General features: G+C 39.4%; 1 protein-coding gene, 1 non-coding gene and 1 pseudogene across 2 annotated transcripts in view; 2 read left to right on the plus strand and 1 right to left on the minus strand.

Moving 5' to 3' along the window:
• The window catches only part of RALGAPA2 (Ral GTPase activating protein catalytic subunit alpha 2), a 342,879-nt gene that overhangs the window by 291,128 nt on the left and 39,408 nt on the right, over positions 1-12,343 (plus strand). The window lies entirely within an intron of this gene.
• On the plus strand, positions 9,013-9,176 carry LOC126012485 (U1 spliceosomal RNA). The gene has a single exon (XR_007496948.1). It is a non-coding gene; the product is annotated as a U1 spliceosomal RNA (small nuclear RNA).
• On the minus strand, positions 11,634-11,749 carry LOC126012827 (uncharacterized; annotated as a pseudogene).

Here is a 12,343-nt window from a genome sequence, read left to right on the forward strand (position 1 = left end):
ACCCAAGGCCTACTGTTTATTCTGGTGAGGATTCACAGGCAGCAAGCAAGATAAGTCACTTAGATATAAATCAAATCTGTAGATGAGAAAGAGGGGTTTAATGGCGTGCCTCCCCCAAAGATGACATTATGGCCAAAGTAGACAATTAAAAGCAAAATTTCAGGCAGAGGATTTCAGAGTGTGTTTGCAGTGTTGGGTGTGGAATTGAAATCAGAGATGGTTAATGATGAAAACCTTATTATACCTTACTGGATCTTATTGGCATTCTTAAAGGAGAGATGATGTTCCATATACCATTCTGCTGAGTATAAAGATTGATGGCAAACCTGTATGGATCTAGAGTAGTTCTGGAACAAGATGACCGTATCTTAATCTGGGGAGCCATGCAGTATTGACAAATGTTCTGATTCTCAATATAGTTGGATTTGCCACTAGCCAGGATGTCACATGAGAAAGAGTAAAGTTAAAGTGTCCCAATTCACCATATGGACCTTTAAATTGTGGTCACTAATCTGACTAAATAACCCATTACAGAACCCTTTGCATCCTTTCTTCACCAAGAGAATAACCAGTGTTTATTAATCTGAAGTCAGTTATACCAATTAAATATGATTACATATGGGTGTTCCAGTGTGTCCATTTTGGGGAGAAAACCAGAGCTCCCAAGGAGTCAGAAACATGCAGAATTTATCTGGGCTTCTCACTGATGTCCGCACTTTCCTCCCCCTAATTCTTATTTTCATATTTTGAATCATTTTCTTATCCCTCCTACAGCCTTCAGGGGTAGTTTCCTTCAGGCAGAGCTAATAGGAATCCAGGTACCTCCAGCAACAGGGAAACGTATGTCTTCCTTCAGCTTATAGCAGTGTAAAGGCAGTCTCAGGTGGCTTTGTAGCTCCTTACGGGAGGAAGTGGGGCTGCAGAGTCTACTGCTCCCAGGCATCGGTGTTTTAAGTATTAGATCACAGTGAATTCTGGAATTGGGAATGAAAAACATATTCATCGTTGAGTTCTTTCTCCCACTGGTTACTCAAAGCTAGGCAAACACAGGAGTTTCTGCATTTAAAAATGTTAATAATTCCCCCAGCCAAAAAACGAGTGATCCAGCTTGTTTTTTATGAATTTATTTTAAGTTAGATCCCAGGTTCTTTGGGAAGATCTAAACTTTTTTTCTTCAAAATAAATAATTCCTTCTTTTTCTGTGTACATAAAATGTGGCAGATTCTCTCCTAATGTTGAATTCATTTGAGTTTTTTAATTATTAATTTTGCATAAATGTTTCTAAGAAAATGCTCTGGCCTTTATTTTTAATTATCTCCCAATGAGGTAATCAGGCATCTAATGACATTTGTGAATGATTTTTTTTTTTAAGAAGATAAGTTCAAAATTAAAAGCTTAGTGGCTACTTAGTGAAATTAGAATCTATACCAGTTCACCTTTAAGAAGACTAATATGCTCACAAATTTCAGGGCTTCTCTGCTTTGGGTATTTTTCACCTTTCCCCCAAATTTTGGTCCATTGTTAATGGCCTAACTTGTAACATCAGGCAACTAATTATTATCAGTGAGGACAGCCCTGAGTGATACTCTCTTGATATCATACGATAATCACAGTCTCTAACTTGCAGGGGTCTCAAACTCAATTTACTTGGGGGCCGCAGGAGGCAATGTCGGGGTGAACCTTGAGTGCAAAGTCAGTAGTAAGCCTTGAACATTGGGAGGTGTGACCCAAACAACTAAAACAAAACAAAACAAAAAAGATTCCTCTAGGTCAGGGCCACAAAATGTTGTATGGAGGGCCATTTGCGGCCCATGGAGTTTGAGACCCCTGCTTAGCTGTTGCTTATCCGTGAAGCTGTGTGTCCTTCCTTCAAACCTGAACGTGAATCAGGCAGGGTGCAGTATTCTAGGTGAAGCGGCCATTATATTCAGTCTTGTCACAATATCTCACCACTGACTTCAGGCCTTGAGAGTTTCTTATGACATGTCTGCTATAAATCTTAAGGATGCTCCTTTGAATGTAATCTCCCTTTTGATCTTGCTGCTTTCAGTATTCTATTTCTATATATCTATTGTGACAAGGATGTGTCTTGGGGTGTTTTTCTTCTGGTCTCTTTTACCTGGTACTCTTCAGGCATGCAGGATTTGATTGCATTCTTTAGCTCTGGGAGTTTCTCTGTGATGATGACTTCGACTGTTGATTCTTCCTGGGTATCTTCTTCCTGGGCCTCTGGGACTCCAGTGATTCTTACGTTGTTTCTGTTGAGTTTATCAAAGACTTCTATTTTCATCTGTTCACATTTTTGAGTACTTTTTCCATTGTCTGATCGTTTGCTTTAAGGTTCTTTTACAATCTCTTCTGCTGTATGGAGTTACTCTGCATTTCATCTTTCAGTTCACTGATTCTGTCCTCAGAATCAGTTACCCTACTTTTACCCAATTGGAGAGGCTTTCCATTGAGGTGTTCAGTTTAGCTACCGTGTTTTTTAGATCTGTTATTTCAGTTTGGAGTTTTCTGATTTCCATCTTTTTCTTCTGTTCAACTAGAGCTATGTTTTCTTTGATTTCCATGAGGATCCTCCATATTTCCATTCTAAACTTCTTATCTGAGAGATTAATCAGATAGTTGGCATTTTTCAGGTTATCAGAGCTGCCATCTTCATTTAATATTTCTGATGTTGGCTTGCATTGCTTCCCCATTGTCACTCTTGCTGTGTGATTTTTTTTTCTACATTTTATGATGGAGTTCATTTACTAGAGATGCACAAGCCCAACCTGCTCAGGTGTTTTTTTAGAACCTGCAGTGCTCACGAGCCCTCAGTAGTGGTATCGGTGGCGGAAACTTGGACAAGTGTCCAGGGCACCTCAGTCACTCTGCTTTCTTCAGGGATTCTGTGCGGGGGTTGGTCTCAAACCCACACTGCTCAGGCACCCACAGTAAAAATGATGGTGACCCAGACTCCAATAATCACATTCTCAAATTCACCTCTGTAGAAAGTGACCCAGGTATTTAATTCTGTGGCAGTAAGAACATCAAAGGGAGGAACGATGAGGCTGGCACTCGTGAAAAGTGATGACTGACTCTGAGCCCTAACCCTTAGTTCTTCACAACCCTTAGTCTTCCTCTAAGTGGTTCATATTTTTAAAGATGAATCATCTGATGGCTGGAGAGATAGTCCAGGCATTAAGGCACTTATTTTGCATGTGGCTGTCCCCAGTTTGATCTCTGTGACCTAAACCTGACCTAAACCCTGACCCCACCAGGAAGGATCCCTGAACAGAGCTGGGAGTAACCTGAGCACCACTGTCTCTGATCCAAAACAAAACAACCACAATAAAAGATCTATTATTTCAGTGACCCCAAATAGGATTTTTTTTATTAGTTCTTAAATATTCTATTAGTTCTATTAGTTGCTTAAAAGTATGTGTTTCCATCTTAAGAGATACCACCTTGAAAATAAAAGTCAGTATTGTAGTAATAATATCCAGAAACAATAGAGATGAAAGCATTAGGACCAGTCTATGGTAGGAAGCTTGCCATAAAGAGCTGTGAGTGCAGTTAGGGTAGAGAAAGATCCACTATGACAGGGGTGGCGAACAAGTTAGACACAAAGAGCCAAAATTTTAAACTGTGAGAGTCAGAGAGCCACACCACACAGTAACCTGCCAAAACTAACACTCACACAAAAGCATATAATTTTAACAAGAATATATTAAAAACATATTACATTTTGCCATTTTGAGTGAGGGTCAACATCCTGCAGTGATGGTGAGGGTGTGTTACGTCCTCCACACTCAGAACTAACGGCCAGATGTGACACAACATGTGGCACACGGGTCCCCCGCTTGCTGGCCCGTGCAGTTGTTTCCAAGGGATGGGAGACGGAAGGACGCAGCCTGGGGGCGGGACTACGCGCTCGGAGATCTCTCCTCAGAGGTCCCTCCTCAGAAGCAGCAGAACAAAATCCAAACTTGGCAAAGAGCCACAGTATACAAAATCATGATAAGAGGCAAACAGCCGCATTCATTTTGGCCAAGAGCTGCGTGTTTGTCACCCCTGATAGTTAGAATTGATCACTCTGGGCAAGAACTGGGTGCTGAACGGGATAAAGCATGGTGCCTCTTCATTAACAATAAAGCAAACCACCATGCCAAAAAAGACAGAGACAGAGCAACAGAGAAGTAAAATGCCTACCCTAGAGAGGCAGGTGGGGGAGGGGTAAAAGGGAAACTGGGGACTTTGATGGCAAGAAATGTGGTCTGGTAAAGAGTGGTGTTACATTATATGACGAAAATTCAATCATGAACAATTTTGTGTCCATGGTACTTAATAAAGGAATTATAATTTTAAAAAAATAATTACCTTACGCAGCTCTTTTGGGAAATCAGAGATTAAAATGTATTATGTGTCGTGCATGGTTGGTTGTAGGCTTCTCTGTGTTTTCCATTATACCTGTCTGCTCTTTGAAGGCTCTTCTGCCTGGAACCTTCTTATGCCTGAGGCTTCGTGCTTGGCTACCAGCCCATCACCTGTCTGTCATCAGCCCAGCGTCCTTCCTCAGGAACCTCCCTCATCATTAACAACAATGTTAGGTGTAGACTGATGCCCATCCCAGTCCTAAGACTTGGAAACCTTTTTCTCTTTCTTTGGGTGTGTTTTCTAAAGAAAGGGTCTATGAAGGTTTCTTCCTGTCTCCTTCATCATTTTATCCCTGCATCATTTTCAGTCCCTGTAGAGCTGAAAGACAAGCTCTACAATGTCTACCTTCACAGTAAAGGTTAAAACAGACTTTCTTCTCACAGAGTCTCTTACACAATCTAGATACTCTAGGAAGAGAGTTCTATAAGTCAATTATGTTACATCAGTTTTAAGTTAGGACCATGAGTTATATGGCCCTAATTTTTACAATCTTTATGAAATAAAAAACATTATCCTTGATTAGTTAATGATACATAGAATTTGTTGCTATTAAGTTTAATTCTCTCATTCACTATTCTCCTGGACTCTCAGAGTCAAAATAAAATAAGACAGGGAACAGGCATTCCTGGAGTAATGTGTAAAAAATGATGTTCCAAGAAAGCAGAGAGAATCCCTGTCCATGTCAACATATAGATCTGGGGAAATCTGGAGATCAGATCAGTTAAAGAGAACACAAGAAATTCTAGAAGTGGCAGTTCTGAGTAGTAACTGGGAGTAGGGAGGTACCTAGAAACATCAGCTTACAGAGTAAATCATTGATACACTTGACCAGGTTCAGAATTCACTGTAGGTAGACCCCCCATTTCCATGATTGTAGTGTATGTTGGTTCCTGATCCTTGTCTAAAAAACACTTGCCCTGCAGCATTGCCCTACTGATTGAAGGAAACAATTGCAGGCAATGAGCAAAGGAGGTTACTTGGCACTTTTCCATGACAGAAAAATCTTGCAGCCTCCGCCAGATGCCTGACATGGCACAGGCTATAGTTATTGATCAGCTCTTGGCTCTAAGCCTGTTCTTCCTTCCATCCCCTGTTCTGTGATGCTGGGGATCCACACACCCGCATTTCCTTTGCCAGCTGCTCCTTCTTTGGTAAGTTCCACTAGCCAGGGTGTAGCAGCACCCAGCAGCTGCCACTGTTATCACAGAGAGGCCCTGTCCCAGCTGGGGACTTGGCATTCAGGTGTACACTATGGGGTCCGCAGGTTGGCCCTGAGCCTCCTTTCCCAGATGAGGTGCTGGGGTTCTATGAGAAAAAGTGCTTGTTCCAGATCTCAAAGCCCACATCTGCAGAGTCCAAGTACATCACGACTCATGGATTCAGGCATGTGTTTCTGGTCTCTCTTTCCTTCACTGACCTCCCAGGCAATTTTATCCTCTTTGGTGCCTTTAATAATGATACCAAGGGCCACATACTTAAAAATAAGTATTTGGCAGGAGCAATGGAAGAGAGTAGTTGGATAACTCAGTTCCATTCATACAAGTTTTCAATGTCCTGATTTTGAAACAAAAGCTAATTACAAAGAAAATGCTTATATTCTGATATTGAAACATATTGGGACTTCAAAATTTATAATGAAGAGCACTGAAAGATATTCATTCAAGAGTTAATAAATTAAATGTTAGAATTTTGTACTGATTATCTTTATAATGTTGCCAGAAATAAGCAGTTACTTCAGCTGAATTTGTTCAATTTTCCAATTCCTAGAGCGTATACATAAAAGTATAAGCATAAATCAGCATTTCCCTGTTGATTGGAAGAGGCAGTTGAAGGCCATGAGACCAAGAAGGTGACTTGGCACTTGAATGGTTTGAATTAATGTAATTTATTGTTCTAAATTCTGACCTCTTGTGTCAGTTATACTGATAATAATTCAGCTATAAAAATCAATATCTTCACTGGGTTAGCTGTAAAAATTGCCAGCTTATTTTGTACAGTATTGATGCTGAAAGGAAGAGAACCGTATAACTGGTCTATTTTCATTCTTCCTATTAGAACCAAATAACAATTTGTAATTTAACTTAGTATGAACTTTGCACATTCAACAGAAGTAATATTCCAGTTAAACTCAGATAGCATAAGATAGCATAAGACAGTAGTTAAGTTGTGTATTTATAGTATTTAGAACCCATTGACTAAACAAGTTTTTTGTTGTAATCTTTTATAAAATGATTTTTATTATTTAAGCACAGTGGTTACAAAATTGTTCATATTTGAGTTTAAGTCATAGAACTTACACCATCCTTCACCAGTGCACTTTCTCTGCCATCAGTGCCCATTTTCCTCTCTCCCACCCACCCCTGCCTTCTTCTAGGGAAGGCATTTTACCTCTCCTTTTTGACACTCTGGTTTGCATTAATGTTAATAGAGAGGTGCCTTGCATGTCACATTTTCCCTTTTCAGCATCCAGTTCTTGTCCAGAGTGATCAGTTTCAACTATCTTTGCCATAGTGCACCCTTCTCTACTCTACCTGTTGCTCACCACTCTCTATGGCAAGCTTCCTACACTGGACTGGTTCTCCTAGCTCTCATCTCTATTGTCTGTGGCTATTATTACCATACAATCTCTTGTTTTTCTTATATACCGCATAAGAGTGAGATTATTGTATGTCTATCCCTTTTCCTCTGACTCATTTCACTCACCATAATAATCTTGAGTCCATCCATCTATAAGCAAATTTCATATTTTTTTCTAATAGCTGCATAATATTCCACTGTGTAGATGTACTGCGGTTTCTTTAGCCACCCATCTGTCCTCAGGTACCTGGGTTGTTTCCAGATTCTGGCTATTGTGCTGCAACAAACATAGAAATACAGAGGGCTTTTCTGTATTGTGTTTTTATGTTCCTAGAGTATATTCCTAGGAGGGTATTGCTAGATTATATGAGAATTCAATTTTTAGTTTAAGTTTGAGCCCTGCTCATTATAAACTGGGTCATTTCAGAGGGTTGTTTCTCTCCATGGCATCCCATATGGTCCACCAAGTCCATCAGGAGTGATTCCTGAGAGAAGAGCCAGGAAGTAATCCCTGAGCACTGCAGGGTATGGCTCAAAAAATAAATAAATAAATAAATAAAAATTCTAACCTTTTTTCAAATAAGACATTATAATATAAATAAAATTAATTGTACTGTAACCTCATCATGGTGTATTTTAGAATTCCTCCCCAAGGGCCCGGAGAGATAGCACAGCGGCATTTGCCTTGCAAGCAGCCTATCCAGGACCTAAGGTGGTTGGTTCGAATCCCGGTGTCCCATATGGTCCCCCGTGCCTGCCAGGAGCTATTTCTGAGCAGACAGCCAGGAGTAACCCCTGAGCACTGCCGGGTGTGACCCAAAAACCAAAAAAAAAAAAAAAAAAAAAGAATTCCTCCCCAAAATTTAACACTCAGTTTGATCATTAGTTACAGAAAGTATAGCACAGTAGTAGGGTATTTGCCTTGCCTTGTCTGGGACAGACCCGGATTTGATTTCCAGCAGCATGTGGTCCCCTGAGCCTGCCAGGAACAATTTCTGAGTGCAGAACCAGGAGTGTTCCCTGAGTGCAGCCAGTGTGGTCCAAAAACATACATACATACATACATACATACATACATACATACATACATACATACATAAATAAGTAAGTAAATGTTTAAAAATTGTAAAACTTAGATGATAACTGAGGATCAAGGGAGTAATTTTTTTTATATTTGAAGTATGGATGCTTTGGACCCACTCAGTACATATTGAATGAATGGATAGGTTTGTTTCTGGCACATATTAGGGAGAAATTAAGAATCGGGGAAAGAAGAACCTTACCTTCTGGTATGTGTGAGCTATGTCATCAAATATATCTGGTCTTGTGTCTAGGGATCCACAGTATAATTCTGTTTTATATTTGAATTATGAGGAAATATCCAGCTCCCTTTAAATAAAATACAAAATAATTTTAAAGAATATTTCCTTAACTGGGTCATGTCTCATGCCATTAATAGGAAATTGTTAATTTAATGGAGCTGCTTTTGATCTATCAAGAAAAGACACACTTAATTCAATTTGGTTATTTTTCCAAGAGTAAGTGTCTTAATTTATAAGAGAATGATGTGATTATCATTTTAAGTAATACTGCAGTTATATTTTTAGTCATGAAGATGGTATCGAGTGATTCTGTGAGGCCCGAATGAGGAAAGTATTGAGTAATGAGTATTGAGCTGGGAATTTTCTCTTTTAACAGCATTCAGGTTTGTTCTGTTGGTAATATAACTTTCTTTTTAAATAAGAATGAGCAGGATCCCGGTAGGGGATTTTTTACATAATATGTGAAAGCAGGTCATTTTAATTTCATTTATTCTTTTCCTTAGGTAGGGTGCTGAGAGTAGCACCTAGAAGTTCTGGGTTTGGGATCAGAGGAGGCTTTGGTGCTGGCAATCTAACCTGAAACTTTAGCACAGAAAACTGGAGCTGGATATGTCTCCAGTTCTGAACTCTCTCCCTAGGCCAAGGAAGCTTCCATTTAATGCAGAAAAACAAAGGACCTAAGAAATAATTTTGAATACTTACCTGGCAGGGAAGATACCATGATCACGAAGGTAGTTTCCCCAGGGCGAGGCTTATCCATTGCACTCCTGATGTGCTGACCCCTGCGATTTCCCCAAATGTGGGAAACTCAACTGCATAATTTGTGGTAGTGGGGGGCTGCATTCGTGCTCTCCCCTGTGGAAATAATAATTTTGAAAACTAAGCACATGCTTCACCTATAGCACCCTGTATTCAAGTTCACTGCCCATCACCCTGTGCTTCTTGGGGGACTACCTAGAGTGACTCCAAAGCAAACCCAAATATAACCCTCAAGCAGAACCAAGTGAAGTCAAGATGGGACTCCCCATTATTTTTAAGTCTGTATATATCATTTCATATGTCATCACTAGAGCATTTCAAATTCTGATATTTGTTTCTTTTAGAAAAGCTTATTTTCTGCTTTTTCTCTGGTCTAGCACTGTCCTCAAGGAATTAGATCTGTATCAAAATAAATTATTTTTTAGCAGAATCTAGGTCTAAACATTTTTCTTTATACAGCCTAAGTCTAAGACTAGCAGATGTTTGAGGAAAATGTTAGTTGAATCCTTATAGAAATCAGTTGTTGGAGCAGCTCCTAGAAATAGTTGTGACCAACCTTGGAAGTAAAACAAAAAGTTCTTCTCTCTTAATTAAATGATTTGTATATTTCCAAATTATCACTTTTTTAAATTTCTTTCATTAGGGGCACACTTTTGGCAGTATTCAGGGCTTACTCCTGACTCTGTGCTCAGTGATCAGAAATCAAAGCCCTGTTAAACAAGAGCCTTAACCCCTATACTGTATTTCTCACCTATACATTTTTTTTTTGTTTTTTTTGTTTGTTTTTTTTTGGTTTTTGGGCCACACCCGGCGGTGCTCAGGGGTTACTCCTGGCTGTCTGCTCAGAAATAGCTCCTGGCAGGCACGGGGGACCATATGGGACACCGGGATTCGAACCAACCACCTTTGGTCCTGGATGGGCTGCTTGCAAGGCAAACGCCGCTGTGCTATCTCTCCGGGCCCACCTATACTTTTTTTAAAGCTAACACTGACCCAAAGCCTGAAACAAATATAAAAGGAGTGAGAGAGGTGTTTTTGCCTTAAATTGCTGTAAGCCATTTTCCCAATCACAACAGCTCTAGAACAGTGCTTTCTGAGCTTCTCTGGCCAATCTTTTAAATTATTTATTTAAGCACTGTGGTTACTAGTTGTTCATAGTACAGCTGGTTTTGTGGATTTTTTCCAATCTCTGGCCAGGTTTTTTGTTTTGTTTTTGTTTGTTTTTTTATTTGTTTGTTTGTTTGTTTGGTTTGGTTTGGTTTTTGGTTTTTGGGTCACACCCAGGAGCACTCAGGAGTTACTCCTGGCTCTATGCTCAGAAATCACTCCTGGCAGGCTCAGGGGACCATATGGGATGCCGGGATTCAAACCACCGACCTTCTGCATGCAAGGCAAATGGCTTACCTCCATGCTATCTCTCTGGCCCCCATTTTTTAAAAACATTTTTTTTATTAAATCACCATGAGATAGAATTAAAAGGTTGTTATAGTTGAGTTTCAGTGTTCCAACACCCATCATTTCAACAGCGTTCATTTCCCACCAGTTTCCCTAGTAACCCTCCCTCCGCCACCCTCAAGACAGTCTCCGTCTCTCTCTCTCTCTCTCCCTCTCTCTCTCTCTCTCTCTCTCTCTCTCTCTCTCTCTCTCTCTCTCTCTCTCTCTCTCTCTCTTTCTCTCCTCTCTTCTCTCTCTCTCTCTCTCACATCACTGAATGTGCATGTTCAGTGCCCCCCCCAGTGCAACAGCTTAATCCTTGCCTCACTTGCTGTAACTTCTCCTGATGAGCCACTTGCATTCTGTAATTTTTTACTCTAATATTAAGTGGCACACGTAACTTTGCCACTTGCTATCTCCCTGGAGAAGTTTGGTGCTTTAAAATTCCCCCAAATTTCCACTTCACTTTGAATCATTCTAGGAGTATTTGTTGCCCTGATCAATTTGTGGATGTTTGGAGTTTCAAGTGTGGGTCAACATTGGTTCTTATCTCTCAGGTGTCCTAGGTACCTATTTTATGCACCAGGGAATAATTTAAGCTGGAAGAGCCATGTGGCTTCTTTCTCACAAGCTGCTCCCCTTGGTTTCTGGGTCATTTACTCCTGGTAAACCCCTAATTTTTCTTGTACTTTGTTGTCGTTTGATGTTGAGATAAGTATTTTCCTGGAAAACTTAGATACTGTTAAACCATTATATTTTATAGGAAATTAGTATTAATTCTTTATTTATAGCTATATTTATACATATTGTATTTAAATAAGCTTAAGAGAAATTTAATTATGTCTCAAAAATTTAACCAGCATAAAAATAGTAATAGTTCTTTAAAATTGTTTTTAGAAACATTTTAAAAATGTTTTTAAAAAATAATAACAGAAATTAGGTGTTGAGCTTGGTACAGAAATGTTGGAGCATATTATTCTGCCATGCCTGAGCCCAGTTCAGTTTCATCTGGACCCCAATGAGTTATTAATGGGCTGCAGCTTAGAATTTTCAAAAAATGATAACCAGAATCTCAGCCACAGAAACATTTTGTCTATTCAATTCTTTCTTTCTTTTTTTTTAAGCCTACAGTGTCCAGTATTCCTAGGTCTCCCATCCAAGTACTAACCAGGCCCGACCCTGCTTAGCTTCTGAGATCAGATGAGATCGGGCACGTTCAGGGTGGTATGGCTGTAGACTTAATTCGTTTTTATTCTCATAAATATCTTTTTTCTTTTCAGAATGGTTCTAGATATAAGCTCATCTATAGGGCACATGGAATTGGTTTTGCTTTTAAAATAGAATGGTTGAAGCATAAATATTGGGTGATACAATTTAAATGAGGATAGACTAATAATTATCAGTCAGGACCAATAAAAATGAAGTTAAAATTTAAAATCCTTGTATCAGAGAGACTTCCAGGGACAAGGTACATGTGTCTTGCATACCTCTGTCTCTGGTTCAATCACTGGCCTGGCATATTATTTCCTATATTTCCTCTATATCACCAGAAGTGATCCCTCAGCACTGCTCTGTGTGGCCGTAAAACTGAAAAAAAAAAGGAATAAAAAGAATTCAAATTCACATATACTGCTATTTGTCCACCCGTTTGTAAGTTGACATAGAGGATTAAAGCTGTTTAAAGACAATTTCCTAATCCTAGTTATTGTCCTCATAATCCATGGATATTAATCTATGGATATTAAATTCCCATAAATTTTAGCAATGATTATTTCCATATCTAAGGTTAAGAGTGCACCTTTTCACTCCTAATATGCCATATTTTTACATGA

The sequence above is a fragment of the Suncus etruscus genome, chromosome 6 (assembly GCF_024139225.1).
Source record: "Suncus etruscus isolate mSunEtr1 chromosome 6, mSunEtr1.pri.cur, whole genome shotgun sequence".
NCBI lineage: Eukaryota > Metazoa > Chordata > Mammalia > Eulipotyphla > Soricidae > Suncus > Suncus etruscus.